The sequence below is a fragment of the Pongo abelii genome, chromosome 5 (genome assembly GCF_028885655.2).
Source record: "Pongo abelii isolate AG06213 chromosome 5, NHGRI_mPonAbe1-v2.0_pri, whole genome shotgun sequence".
NCBI lineage: Eukaryota > Metazoa > Chordata > Mammalia > Primates > Hominidae > Pongo > Pongo abelii.
In genome coordinates, this window is record NC_071990.2 from 27,681,006 (window position 1) to 27,693,480 (window position 12,475).

At 42.0% G+C, this 12,475-nt stretch overlaps 1 long non-coding RNA gene and 2 other non-coding genes across 3 annotated transcripts; all 3 read right to left on the bottom strand.

The window, feature by feature from the left end:
* Nucleotides 1-1,396: 1,396 nt before the first annotated feature.
* Nucleotides 1,397-4,827, bottom strand: LOC129060180 (uncharacterized). The gene is made up of 2 exons (XR_008526665.2): nucleotides 4,655-4,827; nucleotides 1,397-3,420 (listed from the first exon to the last, which is right to left on the bottom strand). It is a non-coding gene; the product is annotated as an uncharacterized LOC129060180 (long non-coding RNA).
* Nucleotides 4,576-4,647, bottom strand: TRNAQ-CUG (transfer RNA glutamine (anticodon CUG)). The gene has a single exon. It is a non-coding gene; the product is annotated as a tRNA-Gln (tRNA).
* A 4,248-nt stretch (nucleotides 4,828-9,075) lies between the features above and the next one.
* Nucleotides 9,076-9,147, bottom strand: TRNAQ-UUG (transfer RNA glutamine (anticodon UUG)). The gene has a single exon. It is a non-coding gene; the product is annotated as a tRNA-Gln (tRNA).
* Nucleotides 9,148-12,475: the final 3,328 nt, after the last annotated feature.

The window sequence follows — 12,475 nt, forward strand, 5'->3', positions numbered from 1 at the left end:
AGCTTGTCCTGTCAGTAATCCTGACTCCTTTCCACTTCTCAGAAAGACTACATTCTGCTGCCCTCATCGCTGCTTTGCTCAAGGGAAAGTCTGGCCAGGGGCTGGGAGGTGCAAGGCCCTGGTAGCGCAAGTAGACATCTCTCTGAAAAGCTGTCATTGTCACATTGCAGGTCATACGTTCTCGCATGAGCTGCATTTGGAAAACTGACCTTTACTTCCCCAGGTCACACCAGCTGGGATGATTTTCACCTTTGGTGTTGGAAAAGATTTTTCGTGTCTTGTTAGTTTTAGATGAGAAATATAATGAGGTCTCCCCATAAAAGTCTGAAATCTTCCCATTTGTTAGGATCATTCCCTTGCCACCTCCAGGGTTTTACAGTTTGGAATTCCAGGAGGAGAAATTCACTCTCTCTCCTGCCTCTGTGCTTGCAAGTCATGAACAATTCTTAGCCACCCTCGTTCTGGGTTTGTTTTGCAGAGAAACTCAATGACAGAAGCAATTCTCACCTGTGCTGTTCAGATGAGGGTAAAATCAAAGACTTTCTCAAGTGTGTGTTTCTATTTGGGGCAAACTTCACGCAGAAAGTCTGAATTCTGCAGGGAGCATTTTTGTTTTGTTTCGTTTTGCTTTGTTTTTGCCTGCTAACCATCTGAGTTCACGAGGCGGTGAGCCTTCTTACAAATGAATTACATTCCCCAGCATCCAGGTTTTACTTTTAGTTTTTAATGAGAAAGCAGAGGTAATATAAAATCAGAAAAAACTCTCTCTTTAGGAAATAAATTAGCTTATAATTAAATGTAAACCATGATGCAACCTCAAAAGACCTAAATGCTTTTGAAAACCAGTTACGGTGGTGTCAATTTCATTTGACTGCTTATAAGCAAAAGGAATTTAGGAACTAGAAAACTGATCAGCAAATTACTAATCCTGTTGAAACAGCAGTCCCAAGTAAAGTTACTTTGATTGAGCTCGGTGATAATTTTTTTTTTTTTTTTTTTTTTTGAGACGGAGTCTCACTCTGTCACCCAGGCTGGAGTGCAGTGGCGGGAGCTCGGCTCACTGCAAGTTCCGCCTCCCGGGTTCACCCCATTCTCCTGCCTCAGCCTCCCGAGTAGCTGGGACTACAGGCTTCCGCCACCACGCCCGGCTAATTTTTTGTATTTTTAGTAGAGACGGGGGTTTCACCGTGTTAGCCAGGATGGTCTCCATCTCCTGATCTCGTGATCCGCCCCCCATAGCCTCCTAAAGTGCTGGGATTACAGGCGTGAGCCACCGCGTCCGGCCGTCGGTGATAATTTTTTCTGCTGCATTTTCTTGCCATTCATTGTAAAGTTAGAGGAATTATCTTGTCAAATTGTTTCTGTGAGATTGTTTTATCAATCAGAATCATATAGGTTTCCTTTTTTTTTTTTTTTTTTTTTTTTTGACAGATTCGCACTCTGTTGCCCAGGCTGGAGTGCAGTGGTGCGATCTTGGCTCACTGCAACTTTGGCCTCCCGAACTCAAGCTATCCTCCTGTCTCAGCCTCCAGAGTAGATGGGATTACAGGTGCCTGCCACCACGCCTGGCTAATTTTTGTATTTTGGCAGAGACAGGGTTTTGCCCTGTAGCCCAGGCTGGTCTCGAATTCCTGAGCTGAGGTGATTCACCTGCCTCAACCTCCCAAAGTGTTAAGGCATGAGCCACTGCTCCTGGCCTCACAATCATATAGGTTTTCAAATGGCATCAAGATTTATAAAACTTGGGCCGGGCACAGTGGCTCAACGCCTGTAGTCCCAGCACTTTGGGAGGCCGAGGCGGGCCAATCACGAGGTCAAGAGATCCAGACTATCCTGGCCAATATGGTGAAACTCCATTTCTACTAAAAATACAAAAATTAGCTGGGCGCGGTGGCATGCCTCTGTAGTCCCAGCTACTGGGGAGTCTGTGGCAGGAGAATCGCTTGAACCCGGGAGGCGGAGGTTGCAGTGAGCCGAGATCAAGCCACTGCACTCCAGCCTGGTGACAGAGAGAGACTCTGTCGAACAAACAAACTTGTCTGATAACTGTGCATAATTATAAAATTGGTAGCTTTCAGCTTTGGCTCTGGCTGAAAATTTAAAAAAAAAGAAACACGGTAGTGAAAGCAATGGGTGTCATTAATTGATTAATTGTACTTATTGTCATCCTTTCAGATGTATCACTGCTTAGAATGAAATTTACCCACACAAATTCTTAGATTCAGCCATAGTATAAACACATCCATGTAACTGTAGGATTTGAAACTGCCATTTAATCTTTAGGTCTTTAGCTACAAGTTATAAACAAGCTTGCTGTGATTCTAGTGCTTCTGACAGTTTCAAACCTTAAATGTAGTCCTCAATATATCTTAAAAAGAGCACAGAGACAATATTTTATCATTGGTTTACTTTGTGCATAGGCAAGGAAAGGAAATAAAGAAAACAAAACACGGCTAATGGAAGAAATAGAGAAGGAAAAGGGAATAGTGGGATAAGGAAAAAGAAAAATAGGAAGGCCAGACTGCCCTTGAGGTGTGGATCATGAAAATCAAAAGATGCCATTGAGAGATTAACCCTTGTTTTCAAATTAACCATTGTTTTCAAAATTAACCTTTGTTATACAAACTTGAGCTTTATCAAATTTCCAAATATCTGTTTTTCTTTTAAGAAAATTGTTATCTTTTAGCTTGGCCCAACTTTGGGACATATTCCAAATATCTCAAATGAATGCCAAAGTCACCAAGGTCTGTTTGTGACCTATTGTAGTTTTCTGGATCTCTTCAAAGCCTGCAGGATTCCAAAGGAAACTCTGCTGTGCTTAATGGCACCAACATCTTCATTATGAGTAAGGTAACTAACCACTGGGCCAAAGCATTGGAATCCGACTCCTAGGGTTTCTGCGCTCCAGACTACTGGTTCATATGTAAGCTCATCAACAGCCTAATGGGTTCTTAGTTCTTTACCAGAAGCTGGAAACTACAAAATGGAATATTTGAGTCTTCAACCTCTACCTCTTTATCTCTTTATTCCCAAGTGCCTGAAAATGTTGAATACTGTAGAGGAAGAATGCTTTGGGGATATAAAATGAATTTAAAAAACTAATCAAAAGATCCTAGGCTGCAGTGCATTGGCAAGATCTTGGCTCACTGCAGCCTTCGCCTCCCGGGTTCAAGCAATTCTCCTGCCTCAGCCTCCCGAGTAGCTGGGATTACAGGTGCATGCCAACACACTCGGCTAATTTTTTTTTTTTTATTTTTAGTAGAGACGGTGTTTCACCGTGTTAGCCAGCATGGTCTCGATGTACTGACCTCGTGATCCGCCTGCCTAGGCCTCCCAAAGAGCTGAGATTACAGGCGTGAGCCACCGCGCCCGGCCCAAAGGTGATTTTAAAATAAATTTTGACAGCACAGCTAACTTTACCTATGAAGGAAAACAAAAGTAGACCTCTCAAGTGTGTAAGAAATTAAGTTTCAGATAGATTACTGATTTAAATACAAAACGTAAAACAACAACACATGCAGAGGAAATTAATAAGAGCACCCAGAAGAAAAATATATTGACTTGGAAACTGTTACACAAGACATATTTGAGCAAGAATGGCTTAATAAAAATATGCTTCTATGAATGCCTTCAAAATCATAATAAAAATACAAATCATCTTAAATCAAATGTACACAAATAGGAAATTTACAGAAAAAAATGCACTTGAAAAATAGAAACGGAAGAGTCTGAGCATGAGATGACAAGGGAGTTGCTTTGTCCTGTTAGGGAATTATTTTCATCAAAACATTGTCTTTAAGCTATTTTAATCCCTTGGAATCTTTAAGAATTGTAAAAATATTTTTGTGCTTTCACACATTGTTTTCCAGTGGTGTTCTAAAATGTTTCTTTACAAATTTAAATCATTCTAAAGAATGTAATTGCCAGCATCTGATGAAATACAAATTAGAAGTATCTAATGACTCAGTGAATTTTGTGTATTGGAACCTAAAAGCTAACAACTTGGCATGTACTAGAATTCTTTAAAAATATACTTAGCATAATTATATTTAACAGTTGAAAACGTGCATAAATTCTTTTTCTATCTTTAAAAGATATTTCTATTCCATATCTGCCATAGAATTTTAAGCCCACTATATTACACGTTTATGCTTAAAGGCTATGACTGACTGATCACTCCATCATAGCATTCTGAAACAGATTTAAAATTGATATATAATTTTTAGTCACCACCAGTAATTATCTGTATTTTAAGTGTTTTTCCTCTGGCTTTAGTTGTTTTTAAATTTAATGGTGGTAGTATGCTATCAATAAAAATTAAGTATATAATATTTGATAAATACTTATAAATATATAAAAAATAAAATTTTGTTGAAAATATATCATTTATGATGGCTTACAAAAAAAGAAAGAAAATACATCATTTAACAAAAGGGATAAAACTTCCCACACTCCATTTAACTCGTGTGTTTGTGAATAAAAGCTCCAGGATGGAATGAGAAACGTGTGTAGAAATTGCATGATTGCCTGTATATCACAGAGAAGATGTAGGACTGAAAGTCAAAAGTTCGCCTTAGGTCCCACCGAGATTTGAACTCGGATCGCTGGATTCAGAGTCCAGAGTGCTGACCATTACACCATGGGACCGACCTACCTACAGCTTTCCGTGAAGTCTTTCATGACCTAGTTCTTCCTTTCTAAAGTCTGCTGTGGTTTTCCAATGTCAGTACACCCCACCCTTCGCACCTCAGACCTTTTCTTCCAAGGGGTTCAGAAACTTGGTGCCCCCTCGGGCCTCTGTTTCTTCACTGGAAAAAAAGTGAAGTCGTCGAACAAAACCGACCCCTTATCGTGTGCCAGGTTTTGTGACTAGTGTTTTGTATTGTTACCTCATCGAACGCTCACAGTAACCTGGTGAGATGCGAACTATTGTCTTTATTTTACAGGTGAGGAGCCTGTGAGAGACCTGAGATCTTTCATTCTGCTTTGTTATCAGATCATAGTGCTTTCACAAAAAACGTCGTTCATTAGGGTGGTGTATGGCGCGTTTGAGGACGTGCGTGGAAAGATTTTCCCAAGTTGCAGAGGAGACTTTGGTGTTTACGGAAAACTGAAATAAGTGAACTTGCAAGACAAGACTGGAGGAAAATCCCAGCATTCCTGAGAGCTCAACTGAGGGGGCGAAGGGAAGGGGGAAAGGAAAGCCCCTCCGGAGTTTCCCGGGACAGCGCGCGGTCCCACGGGCTTCCTACTGCCGGCTCACCAACGGGAAATATGCGCAGGGGAGACTCCCAAACGGACACAAAAAAGATTCCCCATCCCTGCTTCGCATACCCCCTTTTTCGCACATCCACAGGAGCCCATACTATGAAAATCCACCCCCTACACCACAGCTGATTGCTGTGATGGGTCTCTGGGGATGTTCTCAGTCGGCCCTACCCTAGCATCTTTATAAACGCCTCCTGGTGGCTTTTAGCTGACTAGGAGAGCCACAATATTCAGTACACATTTAGAAGCCAGCGCTTCAGCAATTTCCTTAGTGGTAGAGAGGAATGCAGCTCTACTCCAAGTGTTTAACCTGGATTCGACGCCTGTTCATGGACAGCGTGCTTAGTGCAAATTGAATGTAATAGTTTGCAGGTTGGGGTTGGTTTCCGGGATTTCAGATTTTTAAACGGACACACGGACACTCTGGAAGTGGTCTTCGAGGACCACACGCGCCCTCTTGTGGATGACAACAGTCCCCAACACCAAACAAACAAGAAGACCACAACCCAGTAACTCTCCCTGCAAATACAGGCTTCTTTTTATCAGGATTCCTGCTGGATTTCTTTGCAACGGAAATTTTGCAACTGGCTGTCATTAGGCAAAATCTTTAAATTCAGTGTTTTCTGGAAAGCTGGGTTGGGAGTGTTCCTCAATCCTAGACTAGGTCTATGAGAAACAAATTCACCGTCCAAACCCAAAGAATGGACTCAGAGACCCGCAGAACAGCAAAAGTGAGAGTTTAACGACGATCTTGCAAGATCGGTTGTCTGATGAGCAGGCACACCCAGCACACTTTGAACAACCGATTTATCCCCAGGTGCGCAGGTCCCTCCCCGGGTTCCTCATAGGGTGAGTACTATGGGGTCACAACCTTCCCGGATGTCGCCTATTGATTGTTGGTTGGAGGCTTTAGGTGTTTCTTTAGGGTTGTCTTGCTGCATTTTGTTGCAGCCCACAATGCATTGCAATCCTAGTTAGCTCGGGGGCTCTTCAAGTATTTGACTTATGACCTAAGTAGCTGGGCAGGCTGATAAGAACAGACTAAACGAGCTATTTTGCAGGCTAGTAAACTTTCATCTTAGACTGAACTTTGGTTCGGGTGAGGGCAACTAAGGGGCGGGGAAAGAGAGGGGAGCCGACAAGCAGGCATCTCTATCTAAGCAGGAGCCTAGTATATCCTGTTTCTTCTGTGATTTGCTTACCTAAGACCATTTAAGGCACTTTGTCTTGGAAATGGACCACTGTATACATGATTTCCTTTAGGTCGAGGATGGTCAAGGACAGTCCTGTTTGCACAGAGGTGGCAGGAAACTCAGGAGAGAGGGTAAAAATCCTCCAAGAGAGATTCCAAACTTTCAAACCGTGGTGGAGACAAGAAAAGTTCCTTTAAAAAAAAAAAAAAAAAAGGCCTTACAAAGAGGATGATTTCAAACCTGAGTGGAGAAAGCCCCATAGATTTCTTGTCCCTGGACATAACCAGCCAGACATGAATATACTAGTTCAATCACATTTTCCAATGCCAAAGAGGAAAATAGTTCCTTTTTTTTTTTTTGAGACAATCTCCCTCTGTCACCCAGGCTGGAGTGCAGTGGTGCGATCTCGGCTCACTGCACTGCAACCTCCGTCTCCTGGGTTCAAGCGATTCTTGTGCCTCAGACTCCCAAGTAGCTGGAATTACAGCTACCACACCCAGCTAATTTTTGTATTTTTAGTAGAGACAGGGTTTCATCATGTTGGCCAGGCTGGTCTCAAACTCCTGACCTCAAGTGATCCACTGGCCTTGGCCTCCCAAAATGTTGGGATTACAGGTGTGAGCCACTGCACCCCGCCCCAATGTTCTTGACCCTGTGGGGTACCTGATAGGTTAAAAAAAAAAAAAAGTGCACCACGTGTAGAACGGTGCCTGTATCTTGAGCAGCGACTTCTGGGTTAGCATAAAGAATACATCTGTGCTTTTCCTGGGCTATCTCCTATAGCCTTCTCAGACTCTCACTCTCAGGCCAACTGTGATGAGAGCAGCAAGTTGAAACTCTATTGACCATGGTGAGAATAAGTGCTGGGTTCAGAGGTTACCGTGTCCTCCCTGTATTCTCAGAAAGGACATAGGATTTATTAGCTTAAATCTTTGCTTATAGGTAGCAGTTGAAAATCTTCAATTTAATCCAGAATGTTTAGTTACTACCTTCCAGAGGCTAGGCTGGTGTCAGGCCCTGGGGTCCCTACAACCAATAAGTACCCAAACTAGGCATGTATGGACTTCTGGACCACTGGCCAAGAATGTAGTGAAAGGAACCATTCTTCCAAGGTGAATTCTCTTCCAAAAACGTGGAAAATATAGTGATCTAATCACATACCTCCCATCCCTACTTTAGCTATTAACTGAAAGCCCTCATTAAGATACTGTCATAATTGAAATTCATCCCCAGGGAGACTTCTGCTCCAGTCTTGGGCGAAGACTTGTTCTTAGAGTGAATGTAGACTTGGGATCATTGAAGGAAAAAGAGTGAAAAGAAACTTGTGAAGAAGCAGAGCAGAAAGATGTGCAACCAAATGCAGACAGGCTACCCTGGGTTCCAGGATAATCAAATCACATTAGATAAAAGCTTAGGCACTCAGCAAGTATTTTTGAACGAACATGAGCCAGGCAAAATGAAACTGAAAAATGAAAGGTGAAAAAGACCACAGTACTGGTCTCTTTCCTAGGAGAACTTGCTGTCTAGAGTAAGAGGGAGAGCTTATTAAATGAGAATTTAAATTATGAGGTGGTGTGAGAAGGAGATTTAGGGTGTTGAGGAGACATAGATGGGGCATCTAAGCTCCTATAAAGGGAGCCCAGTGAAGGCCTCAGTAAGAAGGTCTGGAAGGTCTAAGTTAATATTTGAAGAATGAGTAAAAGAACTAGCTCTCATAACGTGAGTGTAGAGGGGAGGACAAAAATGTTTTGCAAGTAGAAAATGAGAAGAGAGGGAAAAATTAAAGAATAGAAATAATTTTACCATGGCCGGTGACTAGAAGCTAATTTTGGGCTCTGTGTGTGGCAGGAATGGTGATGGATGAGGCTGGAGATGTGTGCAAGCTAGGGTAGCAATCACTAAAATGTAAAAAATCTGTCTCAAGCAAAAGGGAAAGGACTTCTGTGAGAGTCTCTAAGACGACAGCAAGGCCTGTGCACTGATGAGCTGCTACCAGCAGTCTGACAGTACCATGCCTACCAACTTAATCAAAGTGCAAAGGCTTTACCAAAAATAAGTCTAAGAAAGGACTCGAGAAATTTGCAACCAGGATAGGATGAGGTGGCCTGACCATTTGCTAATCCAGTACACTTTTCATGTGTGGGCTTGAATCCCATCCTCACTGAAAGTGTTCCACGGAAAGAGTGAAGCCTGGAGGGAGAACAGTACCACTACAACTTTGTTGACCTCAAATCAGATATTTATCACTTCTCATGTTAGACACTTTTTTTCCCAGTGATAGAGTAATGTGCTCATTCTTTTAAAAACAGGCATTTCTCTATTATGCACGCATACATTCCTTTCTAGGAATCAAGACGTGGGGAGACATTTCAGACAGGCGCCTCTCTCCCATCTGTGTCTGGGCACAGATTACAGAATTAGGGAGTTGTTCCTGGTAGTGTTGATTGTGCACATGGGCTTGCTTCCACAGGTGGTCTCACACTTCTGAGGACTGACATAGATACTACTGCTAAGCAGCTACTATGATGTATAGTGGACTGGGTTACGAGGAATCACTCTAGTTTTAAGAGACAATATAACTGGGAGAAGTTAAAAAAGAAAAAGACAGCCACGAAGGTCCCACCGAGATTTGAACTCGGATCGCTGGATTCAAAGTCCAGAGTGCTGACCATTACACCATGGGGCCGCTTACGAGCTTACTTGCTACCCTTTTCTTCTGACAAATATTTATCCCTGAGTCACTAGCTCTTAACTGCTAAATACGAAACAATGGGTTTTTAAACAAAACTGTACTGCCGTCTACAGGAGTATTTTGGAAATGCCTGGGTGTTTTGCTTGTTTCGATGACTGGGGCACAACTGGCTTTCACAGGTCAGAACCAGAGATACTGGAAATCTTGCAATGCTCAGGACAATACTGCATAAAGAATTAACCGAAGGAGTGCACAATTTTTGCAAAACGACCTTGGATCTTTCATCTAGGTTTTCTGGGGCCTTTTCTAACAGTAAAATCCGTGCTCCCATGCTTGTTTGTACTCTCCCACTGAATCATCCTCTCACATACAATTGCAATGCTGTGTAGGACCTTGTTAGGATTTTGATTTTTATTCTGAAATGGGAAGTCACAGCTTCTGGTTGGATGTCCTGAGAGACTCACCTTCAGAATCTTGAGCTACTCTATGACAAGTCTGACCACTCTGAAGCCACCATACTGTTAGGTAGCTCAGGCCACACATGTAGATGCTCTGGCTGGTAGTCCCATGCCACAGCCAGCATCATTTACCAGCTATGTGAGTGAAGAGGCTTCCAAATGATCCCAGCCCTCAGCGGTTATCCCAAGAATCACCCTAAGCTGGTGAGTTTACACCTGATGCTCCAGACATCTTGGAGCAGAGGTAGCAATCCCGGCTGTGCTCTGTCCTATTTCCTGACCACAGAATCCATGAATATAATAATATGCTTGTTTTATGCCATCAAGTTTGGGGCTAGCTTGTTATGCAGTAATAATAACCAGAATAACTCCAGAAACAGGAATTGTATCTATCTACTGTGAAAAGAAAATAAATATCAGGACCCCAAATCACTAAGATGAAGGGAAAAGTCAAGCTGGGAACTGTGACAAGCAAAGCTGCCTCCCATTTTACTCCTAAATAAGATAGCTACAGAGTTTTATTTTATTTTATTTTATTTTATTTTATTTTATTTTATTTTATTTAAAGCTACATACCTCCCTCACAGTTTGCCCACAAGGAAATTCTTTGTGGACTTCAAGATCTTTACCTTAAAACAGTTGAATTTCACCCTGGCAATGTAAATTGATAGCTTATCTTCACAGAGGTGGGACAGAAAGTCATCCCTCTGTTCACCTGAGACAAATGCATATCTGATTGTTTCTTCTGCCCTATTGTTTATGTAAAAATGCAGATTCATTAAGTGGACTAAGGAATAAGAGATTATTTCTCTATCTGTCCTCACATGTAAATTGTGTATTAAGGGAAAGGCTAATCAGAGACTCGAAAGAATGCAACCTTTTGTCTCTTATCTACCTATGACCTGGAACCTTCCCCTACCCCACATTTTGAGTTGTCCCTTTCCAGACTGAACCAATGTACATCTTACACATATTGATTGAAGTCTCATGTCTCCCTGTATAAAACCAAGCTGTGCCCCTACCACCTTGGGCACATGTCGTCAGGAGCCCCTCAGGCTGTGTCATGGACACGTCCTTAACCTTGGCAAAATAAACTTTCTAAATTGATTGAGACCTGTTTCAGATACTTTGGGTTCACACTACTCTCTCAGTGTTGCCCAACAAGCCTGTCTCGAATTTTTTGCCACCATAAATAATGCCTTAGTGAATATCAGTGTTCATGTTTCCTCTGTTATGTATCTTCAAAAATGGTGTCTACAAAATTGTTGGCCTGGGAGTCTGAAAGAGTGGGATAAAATGTGGAAAAGTAAAAAACTTTAAGTAGATGATCAAAGAAAATCCCCCCAAGATACCCTCTATGTGCTATGTACTGTTATTATATGAAGCAATAATAAGACATTTGTTGGGTATCATTCACTCAGTATGCATTTCAGGCACTGGTCTTGGTGATGGGGTACAGCTGAGACCAAGACTCATTTATTAGAATTTATCTCTTTATGCATCATTGTACAAGAATATCATTTGCTTTCCTAGATCTAGATCTTAAGGGGCAGAGCCATTTTCTCTTTCTTATTTTGTGGTGCATTTTTTCAGCAGCTATTTAGAAAATGTGCAGGTTTTTGAGGCTCTATGCAGGAATCATTTTGGGCTAAGAGCCAAAAAGGTGGACGATGAAGCTTAAAACCTCTTACCCACCCCATGGCTGTCTTTGCTCCAACCACTATGGCCTAACCTGCTGTTCCCAGAACATGCTAAGCAGAGGCCTGCCTCTGGTACTTTGCGCTCATAGTTCCTTCTGCCCCAAACAGCTTCCCCCAGGTAGCAATATACTCTCTCACCAGTTTATGCCAATGACAGTTCAATGAGACCTCATTTGTATGCCCTCCTTAAAAATGCAATCTCCAGTTCCGTATCCCCTTTCCTGCTGTATTTTTATCTAAACCACTTATCAAGGTGATGACATGTTATGGAATTTAATCCCACCTCAAAGTGCCATAAGAACAGGAATTTTAGCAGGCTATTTTCAGCGTGTATTCTCAATGCTAATATATTGTCTCTCACATATTAAGTGCTCAATACATGTTTTTTGGTTAAGTAAGTTAATTTCCTTTAAGCTGGCTGATGGGGTCATATAGAGGTAAAATTACTGGCTCTACAGTGATTTTCCTCACCTATAAATATAATTTGCAGTAATTTCTATATTATTCTTTTCCTCTTAATGCATGGTGATAATTATTTCCCTGTTACATATGTCTTTTTTGTTTGTTTGTTTGAGATGGAGCCTCGCTCTGTTGCCAAGGCTGGAGTTCAGTGGCGCAGTCTTGGCTCACTGCAACTTTTGCCTCCTGGGTTCAAGTGATTCTCCTGCCTTAGCTTTCCGAGTAGCTGGGATTACAGGCATGTGCCACCATGCCCAGCTAATTTTTGTAATTTTAGTAGAGACGGGGTTTCACCATGTTGGCCAGGCTGGTCCTGAACTCCTGACCTCAAGTGATCTGCCCACCTCGGCCTCCCAAAGTACTGGGATTACGGGCATGAGCCACCATGCCTGGCCTACATATATCTTATTCATTGTCTTATTCAATCATACAACTTCCTGATAAAATGAGGCTGATTTTCACCCCTATTTTGCTGATAAGGAAACTGGTATAATGAGTGTCACTGACTTGTTTGTGATCACACAGTGGCCAAAATGGCATTTGTTTCTTTGTGGTGATCTCACAAAGGTCAAGATGACCTTAGATCCTCAGTTTTGGCTGTTTTTTTTTTTTTTTTTTTTTTTTTTAAACCAAGGAACCAGATTCTAGCTCCTATGTTTGTTCATTGCATGGAGAAGAACAGGAAGATCTGGGGGCCACTGAATG